Source organism: Equus caballus, chromosome 8 (genome assembly GCF_041296265.1).
Source record: "Equus caballus isolate H_3958 breed thoroughbred chromosome 8, TB-T2T, whole genome shotgun sequence".
NCBI lineage: Eukaryota > Metazoa > Chordata > Mammalia > Perissodactyla > Equidae > Equus > Equus caballus.
The window spans coordinates 93,650,194-93,663,801 of NC_091691.1; the positions used below are offsets into that span (position 1 = coordinate 93,650,194).

The 13,608-nt window shown below is 37.5% G+C and overlaps 1 protein-coding gene across 1 annotated transcript in view; it reads left to right on the plus strand.

Moving 5' to 3' along the window:
* Positions 1–13,608, plus strand: part of DOK6 (docking protein 6) — a 411,448-nt gene that overhangs the window by 325,543 nt on the left and 72,297 nt on the right. The window lies entirely within an intron of this gene.

Genomic DNA, 13,608 nt, shown 5'->3' on the forward strand with positions numbered 1-13,608 from the left:
AGTGGAAGAAGCAAGGACTAGGAAAAATAAGGCTAACAAAACACAGCTGAAAACACTCATCCAACAAACAATTTTTGAGCACCATAGGTTTGAACGTAATATGCACTCATTGTTAACCGGTGACCATTGTGACCTTCAGCATAGTTAAGACTCAGGATATTTTTTCCTTTCATACTTTGGCTTTTACTCATATTAACATCCCTAAATGTTTCAACTACAGTGACAAAATTTTCTGTTACAAGCAAACTGAAATAGCGTATTTTTAAAGCAATATTTCCTTGCCATGGTTTCAAACGTCCACTAATGGAATTTGATCAGTGGGAGTTAATGACTAAAGATACATTCTGCAAGGACGAGCAGTCAGAACAATTTCAGTCACTTATTGAAGGTAATTGCATTTTATATTTTAAATGGACCCTCGATGGCCAACTTGACTACCTGTATGTAACAGGCAGTTATTATCTTTTTGTATTATTTATTTGGATGAGAAAATCTTTGCTCAGATGAAAATTAGAGGATGAAGAAGTGGAAGTGGGAGTAGTTTGACGATTTCACAAATCAGAAAGAGGAGAGACATACTTCTCATTCTTTGCTTCCCTCCATAAATGCTGGTAGCCACACAGTAAAATTGGTGGAGTCATGACCTTGTAAAACTAATCTTGCTTGTTCCTGTCACTATAAATAGTTAGAGCATATGCTTTTGATATAAGGCTATTTTTATTTAAACATAAACATATATATGTAAATATTGGTATTTGCTAGAAGAATACTAAACCTATGAAATATTTGAATGAGAAAATAAAAATGATCAAATTTCGAAGCAAAAAGAAAGTGAGATGTTAATATAAATAAGTTGGAAGTAGTTTGGAAGCGACATAATGGTAACTTTGGGTTTTTACAAGGGTTTGGTCTGTAATTCCACCAAATAAAAGACTGTTGTTTTCTTGGTAGTTTTGGGAAATTTTCTTTGAAGGGAGGGCTGAGATTTAGACAGATACACATCTTCAGAAATAATTTCATATGCATCTAGCAAAAAATACCAGAATGGGGGCCAGTGTGGTGGCATAGTGGTTAAGTTCATGTGCTCCATTTTGGCGGCCCAGGGTTCTCAGGTTCGGATCCTGGGCATGGACCTACACATTGCTCATCAAGCCATACTGAGACAGTGTCCCACAAACAAAAAATGGAGGAAGATTGGCACAGATGTTAGCTCAGCAACAATATTCCTCAAGCAAAAAAAGGAAGATTGGCAACAGATGTTAGCTCAGAGCCAATCTTCCTCACCAAAAACAGAAAAAAAGGAAAAAAAACAATACATTGAAATTTCTTCAAATATTGCAGAGACTTATTGGAGGACAATGTTGATTTACATAACAGAATAGAATCAATAACTGACTAGAATACTCTAGGATTTATCTCACTAAGATTAATTTCCAGCAGAATTAAGGGCTTGAAATGCCTTATCAATGATAATGAAAAATTTGCTTACATTGTCTCATTATCACATTCTTCTTTGATTGCTTGTTGTTGTTTTTGTGGAATAAAAATATGCATTAACTAGGGTAATTACTCAAGTCAAATAAATATAGAATGTCATCGATGTAAATTACATGTCACTATACAGTGGCTTATTTTTTATTTATTTATTAATTTTTTGGTGAGGAAGATCAGCCCTGAGCTAACATCTTTTGCCAATCCTCCTCTTTTTGCTTGAGGAAGACCGTCCCTGAGCTAACGTCTGTGCCAGTCTTCCTCTGTTTTGTATATGGGATGCAGCCACAGCGTGGCTTGATGAGTGGTGTGTAAATCCACACCCAGGATCTGAACCAACAAACCCTGGGCCACCAAAGCGGAGCGTGTGAATTTAACCACTACACCACCAAGCCGGCCCCATACCATGGGTTTATTTTTGATTATACGCTTTTTAGAGCAATACTTTTTACCATTTTATATATTTGTTGTTTTATGGTTATATCATATATAGAGAGAGATAAATATCTAGATTGATAGATAGATAGATCATAGGTAGATAACATATAGATAAATAGGATTTGATATAAAGTTGTTAGTGGTATATTTTATTCTCTTGTTCTGTTGAGGCAGCCAAGATAAGCAGACGACAAGAGCCTTTTGACCATGTTTTTTATTGGGGTGCAACCTTCCCAGATTACGCCCCAATGGAATCAGGGCAGAATCCACCTGCTGAAACAAGAAAGAAAGAAAAACAGAAACACTGAACCTCAGCAGCCCTTCATGCACATTTACCTTTTTTTTCACTAAATGCGTGTCAAAGTGTGGTTATTCTGCGTCTCACTCTCGCTTGTGCTCCTTGAAGTGGCATCACCTCTTCTTTACAAAGGGGAGACATAGTCAGGCAACGATCATCATTGATCTTCCAGAGACAGAGGGGCCGTCTGGCAGTGGCGGGTGTTATGTCATCAAGTGAACCGCAGGAAGCACTGAGGAATAAAAATACGTCTTTAGAAGTTTTTCATCCCATTTTTTACATTTTAACTGTGAAGCTGAGATCAATATGAATTAAAGTCAGCAGGCTTTCATTCAGAAGGTAAAGGGGGAAAAAGTTTTATATATTTATAGTTGAATAGATTGGGATTCATTAATAAGCAGCACATGTACTAGAACTGACAAAAAAAATCACGGTGTGAAAACAAATCCATTCTCCATTAAGACTTACCTTGGACTTCGATTGCCTGTCACCCTTAAAACTGCACTTGGCTGGGTTTTATTGTCTTCATTTCTGTCATCCATTCTATCACTATAGAAGCAAGATACCCTCTGAAAGACCCACATGTCGATCCTGATGTCCGGCTTTTTACTTTAATGTTTGGAAAAGAAGTGCCATATAATCTGCCAAATGTCTCCATACTACTCACAGAACGTGCTCAGGAAGTGTGTTCTTAGGGTGTCCCTGGTGTACTCTTGCTCTCTGTAGTCAAAAGACTGAGAAACAGAATAATGAGCTTAACAAGTACACATTAGCTAAGTTCTAGGCAGCTGCTCTTTAAATCTCTGCCCCTGAAAGGCTTGCGGTGGTCTAGTTTTGTCACCTGTCCTTGCGAAAGTGGTAAATGCTTGTTCTTTTCTCGAGTTTTGCCGGATAATAAAGATGATTGATTTGTATTAGGAGGTAGTTTTCTATTTATATTTGTCTAACTTCTGCATTTGTGAGAAGTGTTCATGCCACAACACATTCTAGAGATGTTTTCTCTAGACTTAGGGAAACCTAAACCTTTAGAGGAAAGGAAACATCATTTTGAACTCTTGACTCAAAAGCAAATGCTTAAAAAATACGTTTTTTAAAAAATAATGGTAGCATTGTGATTTGAATGCTACGGCCTTCAGCAGAAAATGTGTTGCGAGCATGAGGAACACTCCATAAAACAAAAGGAAAGAGACGGACGAGAGGGAGGAGAACAAAAAGAAAGAGAAAGAAAGAAATGCCGTACGGAGGTCGGTGTTTCTGTGATTTTAAGACTCTCACCTTGACTCATATTCACCATTCTACATATTTATGTGACAGACTGCATAGCAGGGTCTTTTAGTCAGGATTTGTGAAGATGAATAAAGCATTTATTGAAGATGACAAATCTAACTAGTAAAAACTGTTAAAAAACAAAATTCAATTGAGTAAATTTTTAAAATCTTACTGACTTTGTGCAATGATTCATGAGTCGGGCAGCATCCCGTCCAATAGAAAGGAGCTCCAAAGAGCTGTGCAAAATGAAAAACCTTATAGGCAGAAAAAGGTGGGACAAGGAATTTACTAGTAAAGAGTGGATGGTGTGTGACAAGGTCACCTTCCTTTGTGGGATGGCAGGGGTCTCTCAGGCAGATTACCTCACTAGTGCTGATGAGGTAATTCCAGACTGACTGGTTTAAGATTCCACTGCTGGAGAAGGTTAAAACTGTAATTAAGTTAGATAACTAAGTCTTAGTTTGGTGATTGTGGGCTTAGCGCAAGTGACTCCATTTTGGGCTGTTGTCTCTTTTTTCGCAAAACCATTGATGGTACGAGGCTCCCTCCAGGCACTCACTAAGCCTTTGTTGAATTAGAAAATGCCTTATATAGGATATACGGAAGGGATGGCATTGCTGCACGGCTCCTCCCTGGGAAAAATTCTCAACTAGTGTTGCAAAAGGAGTCGTGTCTGGGTGGACTTGCAGCCTCTCCTGGGAAGCCCATCTCCTTCTGCTTGCTCATGCTCACATCTTGGCTGGCTTGTCTCCTTCTTGCTTTGGGATCAATTTTACTCAACACGGGCACTTGCTACTGCTGGTCTTTACTGTGGTAAGCCCAGGGAGTGCTGTGAGATGCTGTAGATACGTCCCCTTAATCTAATAGCTGGACTGCTGTCTCTCTCTACCTGCCACTTTCCCTCTGGAAAAGTTCTGCTGCAAGCTATCCTGATGAAAAGGCGAGCCGAGAATGTGAGCTGAAAATGGTCACCCTGAGCAGGCTTCGGGACTGTGTGCTATCCTTAAACTTCCCCTGATATGTTTAATTACTTATTTTTACACAAAATTATATGGACTATACTGTGACTTATTTTTGAATAGCTTGAACAACTTCACTCTTTGAATCAAGGATGATTGGGGGTGCTGTTTGTAAAGGTGGTAGTTTCTGGAGTTCTGCTTTCATTAACACTGATTACTATCCAAATGTCAGGTCTGAATTGTCTACCTCCGTCCGTGCTCTGTACGTGTGTTATTAAGCTACAGACCTCAGGTGTCAGCACAGCAGCGTACCTGATTACACAGAAGGCAGTTTATGTTCACAGAAAAGGCGTCTGTGGCTCCAATTTCTCAGAAGGACGGGATGCAAACAGGCAATTAGAATCACAGATAACCTTCAGGAAGCAGTAAATAGAGTTCTAACATAGATTAGGGAGGTAAATCAAAGGATTTACTTACTCTTGACTCAACTGTGACCCTCTGTCCTTCTTTACTGCCCATTCAGCTTCAAGTTTGCATTGTTCGTAAATTGCTTCCATTGAGATCTTCTGTTTAAATTTTCATTATATGATGTTTCCCAAATTGCAAAGTTAATAAAAGCCTCCTGTAGCAAGTAAAAAAAAAAAAAAAACCAGAAAATTGCACCATAAGTAAAAAGGAACCCGCATATGTTCGAGCTCCCATCTTCCCAGCGTTCCATCCATAGGCTGTCAGGTGCCTTGGTCCCGGCAGCTGGCAGCAGCCAAATCCATCACACGTTCTCCATGAGGCCAAGCCTGCTGAGGGCGATTTAGCAACAGCCCTTCCAAACAGGAGCCATTTTTTAGAATCGATGTCTTCTGTCTATTAAACCTTCTTTATGAAAATTTACTGCGGAGCCTCACCTTAAGGAGGGCAGGTCGAAGGCAGCAAGTGCCTCCCTGGATATCAGCTTTTAGAGATAAATGAATCCATGCTCCCCAAAATAGACACCATAAAAATGCTCAGAATTGTCTCGCTGTGAAACATTCTTCATCTTCTGCAGTCATAATTAGTCACTCCCTCTTCCATGCTCCCAGACTTTCATGTATAACTTTAATCTATCCATGTGCTTGTTTATAAACTTGCTTCTTCCACTAGCTTGTGAGGTAGCAACTTTGAATGATTTTTGTTATCTCCATGGCTCAGCCAAATTTGGGGGCTCAGTCTGTGAAAAGGCACTATCTGTAGAAGTTAAAATCTTGAGTTTTGGAGTTCAATAAACCTGAGTTTTAATATTAACTTTATCACGGCTGAGTTGTGTGACTTTGGGCAATTTACTTGTCCTTTCGAAGCCTCATTTTCTTCATCTCTAAAATGAGGGTAATAGTACCTCTCAGAGCGCTTAAACGAGATTATCCCCATAAGGTATGAACATTTGATAATTATTAGCCATCGTCAATAGACTGAAGTAAATTAAATTTCCACTAAGGAATTTCTTTCTCTGACAAAAGGAAGTATGCTATCCTACTCCAACTTATTTTAGTATTTACTTTAAAATATTATTATGAAGTTTCTACTCTGCATGAGGAATTTTGCTTTGTTCTGAGAACTTCATCAAAAATCTAGCTTTAATAAATGGTTGCTAGTTTCTAAAGTTCCAGAAAAACTAAATCTAACTCTAAGTTTTTCGTGCACGTGTCGGGGTGGAGGAAAATCCCCTTTCTTCCCTTCCTGTGTTCTTGTGGCTGGATTGATAGTAAAATTGACACAAGACCAGATTAACAGGAGAAAAACCCAATTTAATACATACGTATTGGAGACCATAAAGAAATGATGCTCGAGAGGAAACAAAGTAGGCAGTATATCTATCTTAAACACAAAGAAACAATAAATTGTGAAGAAGTGACAGGACAACGAAACTTAGGTTTGGGGTACGTACTTAGTGAGGAATTTAAACAGGGTTTAGGCTGAGGTAGGAATTAACAAGGTTTATTTACGCAGCTTCTTGGCCCTGAATCCCCAGCTCTGGTGAGAAGGATGCAGGGAGAGCACCTGTAATATGGGAGAGAGATTTCCTGCTTTCAGAAGAACAGAGACAGGAGAGTCAGAAAGCCCTTTGTGCTTCTCAAATAACTTTAGTTTAAAATAATCAGTAGGCTATGGTGGAATATTTTGGAGTGTCCCACCCCGGGTGCCAACGGAAGAAAAAAAAGTCAGGCTCAAGTCTTCAGTTATTTTTTCTCTTCCCATGTGTGAATGTAAACAAGACATTGCCCTTTGAACAGATGAACGCTTTCTCCCAAGCCTTACATCGCTCGATCCAGGTAGCTCAAGGGAAACTGGACCCTGTTTTTCAGACCAGGGAGTTACAAAACTCCTGGAAGGACTGTGTTCAGCTCACTGCAGAGGAGATTCCCTCACCCCACCCCACTCCCTTACCCCACCCTGCCACCCAAGATGGATGCTCACTGATCAGCTCACCCTGACTGCTAAGAAGGCTTTCGAAGAACTTTCTCCTCTACTCGGCATCAGCCTCTCTCCTGCCATAGACTAGCTTCACTTGAGCCAGTTATTACTAAATTTATTCTCTTATGAGATGCATTCTACTGGCTGGACCAGAGGTGAAAGGCAAGATTTAGATTAATGAAGTTCTCCTGACATAGCATAATGCAAAATCTAAAGGTAATTCACAGTGTGGCATGTAACAACTCAGTCATTTAATCATTGTTTACCAGATGTGTACCAAGTAGTTACTAAAAAATAAAAGACTCAGAGTTTCCAAATGTTATATTGGATTGGTATAATCTACCCATGGTCTTATTAACATAAATTTCTTCACTCTTTAATTCAAACCTGAAGTTGAAATTTCAACCTGAAACCTGGTCTTTATGCTTGCTTTTTCTCCATCAAGCTTCCTCCTAAAATATCATACGTAACATATTAAGTTCTATATGAATCAAACTTTTAAGGAAAAAATATACAGTCCATTTTACTCAGTAGGAAATAGATGTGGTCCATAATATTAGTTCAGGGAAAGGTTAACACAACTAGGGTAGAAGCTCAGCTGTCTTTGTCATGTATATATATGTAGGTGCACGCACATGTGGACACAGAACCATTTAGATCATTGCTATGGCAACATATGACACTTCCCTCAAAAATGTACCTATTAGGCTATGCTTCACAAGCTGTGAATGACCTAGAAGAACCTTGAGGGAAACAAATGTTCAGTTATATCTTTCTCCCTGACCTCTGTTTCCCCTTCTGTTTTTTTAACCTCATCTCTATCCCTGGCCCTTCAACTAAATGTTCCCTATCCCTAGTCATAGGCTTAATAATTGTATTTTGCACATTTTCCCCTTTATTTTGCTTTATCTGCCAAACAGAGAACATGGCGTCTGGAGACTTGATGGTGATTGGAGAATACGAAAAGATGAGGAACATCCGGAAATTAGCATTGCTAAAATTCTACCCGCCAGGGAATAAACTGCAGAGTTGATGTAGATTTAAGCTGGATGTGGTCGTCAATGCAGTTCCAGCACCTTACCCCACTGCCCTCTAAATACTAGATGCTAATTGAAAGCTTGCTGCTTCAAACTTGAAACATCCAATATTTTAAAACTTAGGAGCATGGTTATAAAAGTTTATGTAAGGGAAACATATTAAGAATTGAAGCCATGTGCATAAGTGTTAATGCCTGTATTTAACACAGAAAGAATAGTATAGTTTGGGCATGCTCTTAGAAGTTTTGGGTTGTCATGCTATATTAGATTGATTTGGTAGGGATTTAAAACCTTCATTTTGTTTTTGTTTTAATATTCATAATACAAAAAAGAAGTTCAACGCTAAACTTGGTGACATATGTCTTTTACGTATATGTTCAAAGATAAAAGACATGTGATATTAGAACAAAATTTTCTTACTGACAACACAACTCTATGACACAAATTGTGCTTCTTATTCTTTCATTCATCAGAAAATCCCATTCTTCCAAATAAATTTGGGAACTTGCCTCTCTGGTGTACATTTGAGGAATAGCCGTTGTCTATCGCCCTGGCATCTCCATTTTAGAATTCTGTATGTGCTCAGAAAAAGATGTTAGCTTAGAAACATCCTGTCCTTGTATCTATAACTTTAATAAGCACCATCCTGATTAGTTGAAACTTTTGAGCATAGTTTATGATTCCTGATTTTTTTAAAAAAACAAAGTTATCTAAGTTTTTGTCAGTAAAATTTAGCAATGTTCTTAAATTCTCACACAAAAAAACTCACATTTTTTTCCAAAAAACAAATGAAGCAAATTATAAAGTGTGGTCATTTTTATTATTCAAGCATGTCTCTACATTAATGTTTCACTTTCTTTAGGAGCACATTAAATAAATCAAAGTATGTAAAAATGAAAATCAGAATATTCTATTCATTTCAGAATTTAGTACCTGTTTCCTGGGTCTCGGCACTGAATCCATCCTTTGAGGCAATGAGACACCAAGAGTCAGGATATCAGAGATTTCATCCTAGATGAGTAATTTAACAGTCACCGATTTTGTTTAACCATCTGTAACCTCCCCAGCCAATAAAATGGTAGGAGTGGACCACTACCTGGTGCCAACAGAGAAATGCATGGTCTGCAGAGCAGCTGAGGAAGTGTAACGTGTTTGAAAATTCTTATAGGAAGGAGAGGTGTATTTTATTGCACAATATACTATGCACAAGATATTATGCTAAGCAATATGGCAAATAGAATCTCTTATCAGCTGCACAAACTCCTGAGAAGGTAGATTGTGATGGATGAGTGTTGATGGATGGGATTGTGATGGCTGCAGTGTTGATGGATGGAGAAAAGTTAGTATCATTGTCAACTTCGCTCATAACTATTGAGCACTTCACACCATGTTGTGATATTTGATCTTCCCAACCACTGTCTGAGGGAGTTACTATTTTCGTCCCGTTTTACAAATAAGGAATCTCAAATGCAAAAATAACTTGCCTAAGGACCAAGAGTAGGATTATCAACCCACAGGGTTTTAATTTTCTAGCTAGATTGCTGCCAGGATAGGGAAGTTAGTGTAACTGCCCCAGGGTGAGAGTTTAAAGCAAATGGAATAAAACGTTCATAAACTCCACCCTTCTGCCTGGGTACATTCTCTTTGAACCAAAATCAAGGTTTCAAAAATTATTCTTGTAAAAAGAAGGCTATAGCTATTCTCAAATATGCTCTATATGAGACAACCCTGATGGACACCATTTTAGCAATTTGTGGAAAATCTACAGTATTCAAAGTCAGGTTCTATATGGGGTGGGCATTGCTTTTAAAAATTTCATCTAACAGCTTTGCTCCTTTTGTGGAACAATTTAAAGCACATTGTATATGTAAATTAGTTGTTTAACTCTTGAGAGTTGCTACTACTTTTCATTATTACTTTTCAAGCTTTCTGACTAAGTTCAATGTGTCTCCCTCAGTTCCAGTTTCTTTACAAGTGTCTTATTTTGGAGATTTCAACATCACTTTCCCAGTAGCAAATCCCTTTTATTTTATGCACTTTCCTCCCCACTGAATATTTTCTTCTCTTTTCTTTTTTCTTTTTTCTTTTTTTTTTACTGAGGAAGATTCACCCTGAGATAACATCTGTTGCCAATCTTCCTCTTTTTGTATGTGAGTGGCACCACAGAATCACCACTGACAGACAAGTGGTGTAGGTCTGCACCCGGGAACCAAACCCAGGCCACCAAAGTGAAGCATGCCAAACTTAACTTCTAGGCAACCAGAGCTTGCTGGCCCTTTTTCTCTTTTCTTTAGGCATTAATGCTGACATGTAGAGCTGCCCTTTTGTGTTCATTCCTATGGCTTCCATTACAAAAGTGTAGATGTCTTCTTCTTCTTCTTCTTCTTTTTTTTTTTTGTGAGGAAGATCGGCCCTGAGCTAACATCTGTGCCAATCTTCCTCTTTTTGCTTGAGGAAGATTGTGGCTGTGCTAATGTCAGTGCCAATCTTCCTCTATTTTTTGTATGTGGGACATTGCCACAGGGTGGCTTGATGAGAGGTGTGTAGGTCTGCCCCCAGGATCTGAACCCATGAACCCTGGGCTACCAAAGCAGAGCACACAAGCGTAACCCCTACACTACTGGGCTGGCCCCTAAATGTCTTCGTAATCAAGCTTTATTTCTCCTAAATAAATAATTTTTGTATCTTCCATTGAAAAGTGATTTTTTTAACTTAAGGTAGTATTATTTCTAAAAACCTGCCAAAATTCCGAAGAATAAATACTTGAAATTTAACTGATATTATTCAAAAATTTTAATTGCAAAATATTGAAAAAAACTCAAGACATGAAGAAATGTGTGGATAATAAGGTAAAAATCACCACTAATGCTACCATATATTGTTAAGTTTTGGACGTAGAGATAAAAATAGATATTGAGATAAAATTTGCATATATATTTAAAAAATTAATATAATACTTTATATGAAGTCATTTATGTTAAGTTGTGTTATACTGAAAACAAAGTCTAATTACTTGACATTTAAGGGCTGCATAATATTCCATTGAAGACCCTAATTTATGTAATCATTGCTGTCTTGTTCAGCATGTACATTGTCCTCTGCTTTTTGCTATTATAAACAATGCTTCAATAAACACATATGCATATAATCTTTGAGTACAAAAACATTTCTAGAAGTGGAATTGATTGATTTATTTTTTCCAATCAACATTTATTGTTCTACATTTATATATGCCAAATACAGAAATAAAACAGGCAGGTCTTCCTGAAATAGAAAATAAAGACAAGGTATATGTAAAATTCTTGGCTGACATAAAGGAAGACCTGGTTCTTAGCTCAGGTCCTCTGAGAAGTGGATGCCAAGATGGGTTGAGATGTATATGAGTTAACTAGTTGGCAATCACCAGATATTTGAAGAAAACATGAAATAAAAAACAGAAGTCTTAGGAAATAGACTTCAAAAAAGGAGTGTGGAAGAAACAGAGACAGTGCAGAAAGCATAATAAAACCATCGCAATAAGCAAACTCACAAACAAGGGAATGAATTCCACGTCAGAGGTTTGAGAAGAACAGACATGAAGTCACTGTAAATCACCTGGCTGACGTAAATAATCATTGGATCGGCGACACTAATGCAAACATCAAATACTGCTTTCAAAACGTAAATAAGCGTTCTGAGAGAGTGAATAGCGGGGAAGCGTGTATTGAGGAAGGGAGGGGATGCTTAAGAAAGCCAAATCTTCATATTCCGTGTTAGGAAGAAAATCTGTGATGTCCAAAAATGAAAAATCAACAAATACCAGCTTTTTAAAAAAAGTATTTATTTAGGATTATGGAGGGAAATATCAGAAGAAGCAGCCTAAAGAACTGTGACGGTTTCCCCTTGGGGATACAGCACAGTGCTGCCATTATTGTTATGGTTTCCTCATTTGTTGGTTTCCTTTGTTTTAGATGGGCAACTTCGAATCCCATCTTCAGGTGAGTGGAACTGGGGAGAGCAGAGTAGATAGAAGAATCTTACTGGCTCATTTCTGCTCTATTTGAATGTTTTACAAAAATCATCGATCATTTGTAATTAAAAAAGCAATTTTAAAATACGAAATTCAAAAGAAAAAAAGCAGTAGATGCTCCCTGCTTTCAAAACAATCTCTAGACTTTTTTCATTTTTTCAATGGTTTATAACATTATATAAACTTCAGGTTTATACATCATTATATTTCGACTTCTGTGCAGACTGCATCGTGTTCACCACCAAAAGTTTCTGTCCGTCACTGGACACGTGTCCCTTTGCCCTGTTCACCGTCACCCTGCCCTCTTTCCCTCTGTTAACTATCAATCTGTTCTCCCTATGTGTTTGTTTAGCTTCCACATATGAGTGAAATCATATAGTATTTGTCTTTCTCCATGTGACTTATTTCACTTGGCATAATACCCTTAAGGTCCATCCATATTGTCACAAATGGCAAGATTTCACTTATTTTTATGGCTGAGTAGTATTCCACTGTGTATATACACCACATCTTCTTTATCCGTTCATTTGTTGATAGGCACTTAGGTTGCTTCAACCTCTTGGCTATTGTGAATAATGCTGCAATGAACATAGGGATGAAAATATCCTTTAGAATTAGTGTTTTTGGGTTCTTTGGATAAATACCCAGCAGTGAAATAGCTGGATTATATGGTGGTTCTATTCTTAATTTTTTGAGGAATCTCAATACTGTTTTCCACAGTGGCTGTACCAGTCTGCATTCTCATCAGCAGTGTATGAGAATTTCCTTCTCATCACATCCTCTCCAACACTTGTTATTTCTTGTCTTTTTAATTAGAACCATCCTGACGGGTGTGAGGTGATATCTCATTGTGGTTTTGATTTGCATTTCCCTTACAATTAGCGATGTTGAGCATCTTTTCATCTGCCTTTTGGCCATCTATATATCTTTTTTGGAAAGGTGTCTATTCATATCCTCTGCCTGTTTTTTGATCATTTTTTTATTTGTTTGTTGTTGAGTTGTAAGAGTTCTTTATATATTTTGGATATTAACCCTTATCAGCTATATGGTTTGCAAATCCCAGTTGGTTTTTCTCCCAATTGTTAGGTTGTCTTTTTGTTTTGTTGATGGTTTCCTTTGCTGTGCAGAAGTAGTCCCGTTTTTTATTTTTACTTTTGTTTCCCTTGCCTGAGGAGATATGATATTCATAAACATACTGCTGAGACCAATGCTGAAGAGTGTACTGCCTATGTTTTCCCTTCTAGGAGTTTTATGGTTTCAAGTCTTACACTCAAGTCTTTAATCTATTTTGAGTTAATTTTTGTGCATGGTGCAAGATAATGGTCTACTTTCACTCTTTTGCATGTTGCTGTCCAGTTTTCCCAACACCATTTATTGAAGAGACTTTCCTTTCTCCATTGTATGTTCTTGGCTCCCTTGTTGAAAACTAGCTATCCATATGGAATGGCTTTGTGTTCTTGTTAGCCTTTCTGTGCTATTTAATTTTTAAAGTCATATGCATATTTTAATTTGTTTTTAAAAATTTAAATGTTATATGTTTTATATAAGATGCTAGTAAATTTATATATGATGAGTAAACCTTATGATGAATAAACTTATTGTGATGTTACAAAATATTTCTTAGGAGATTTATTAAACATGAACCTAAGTAAACCACGCAGA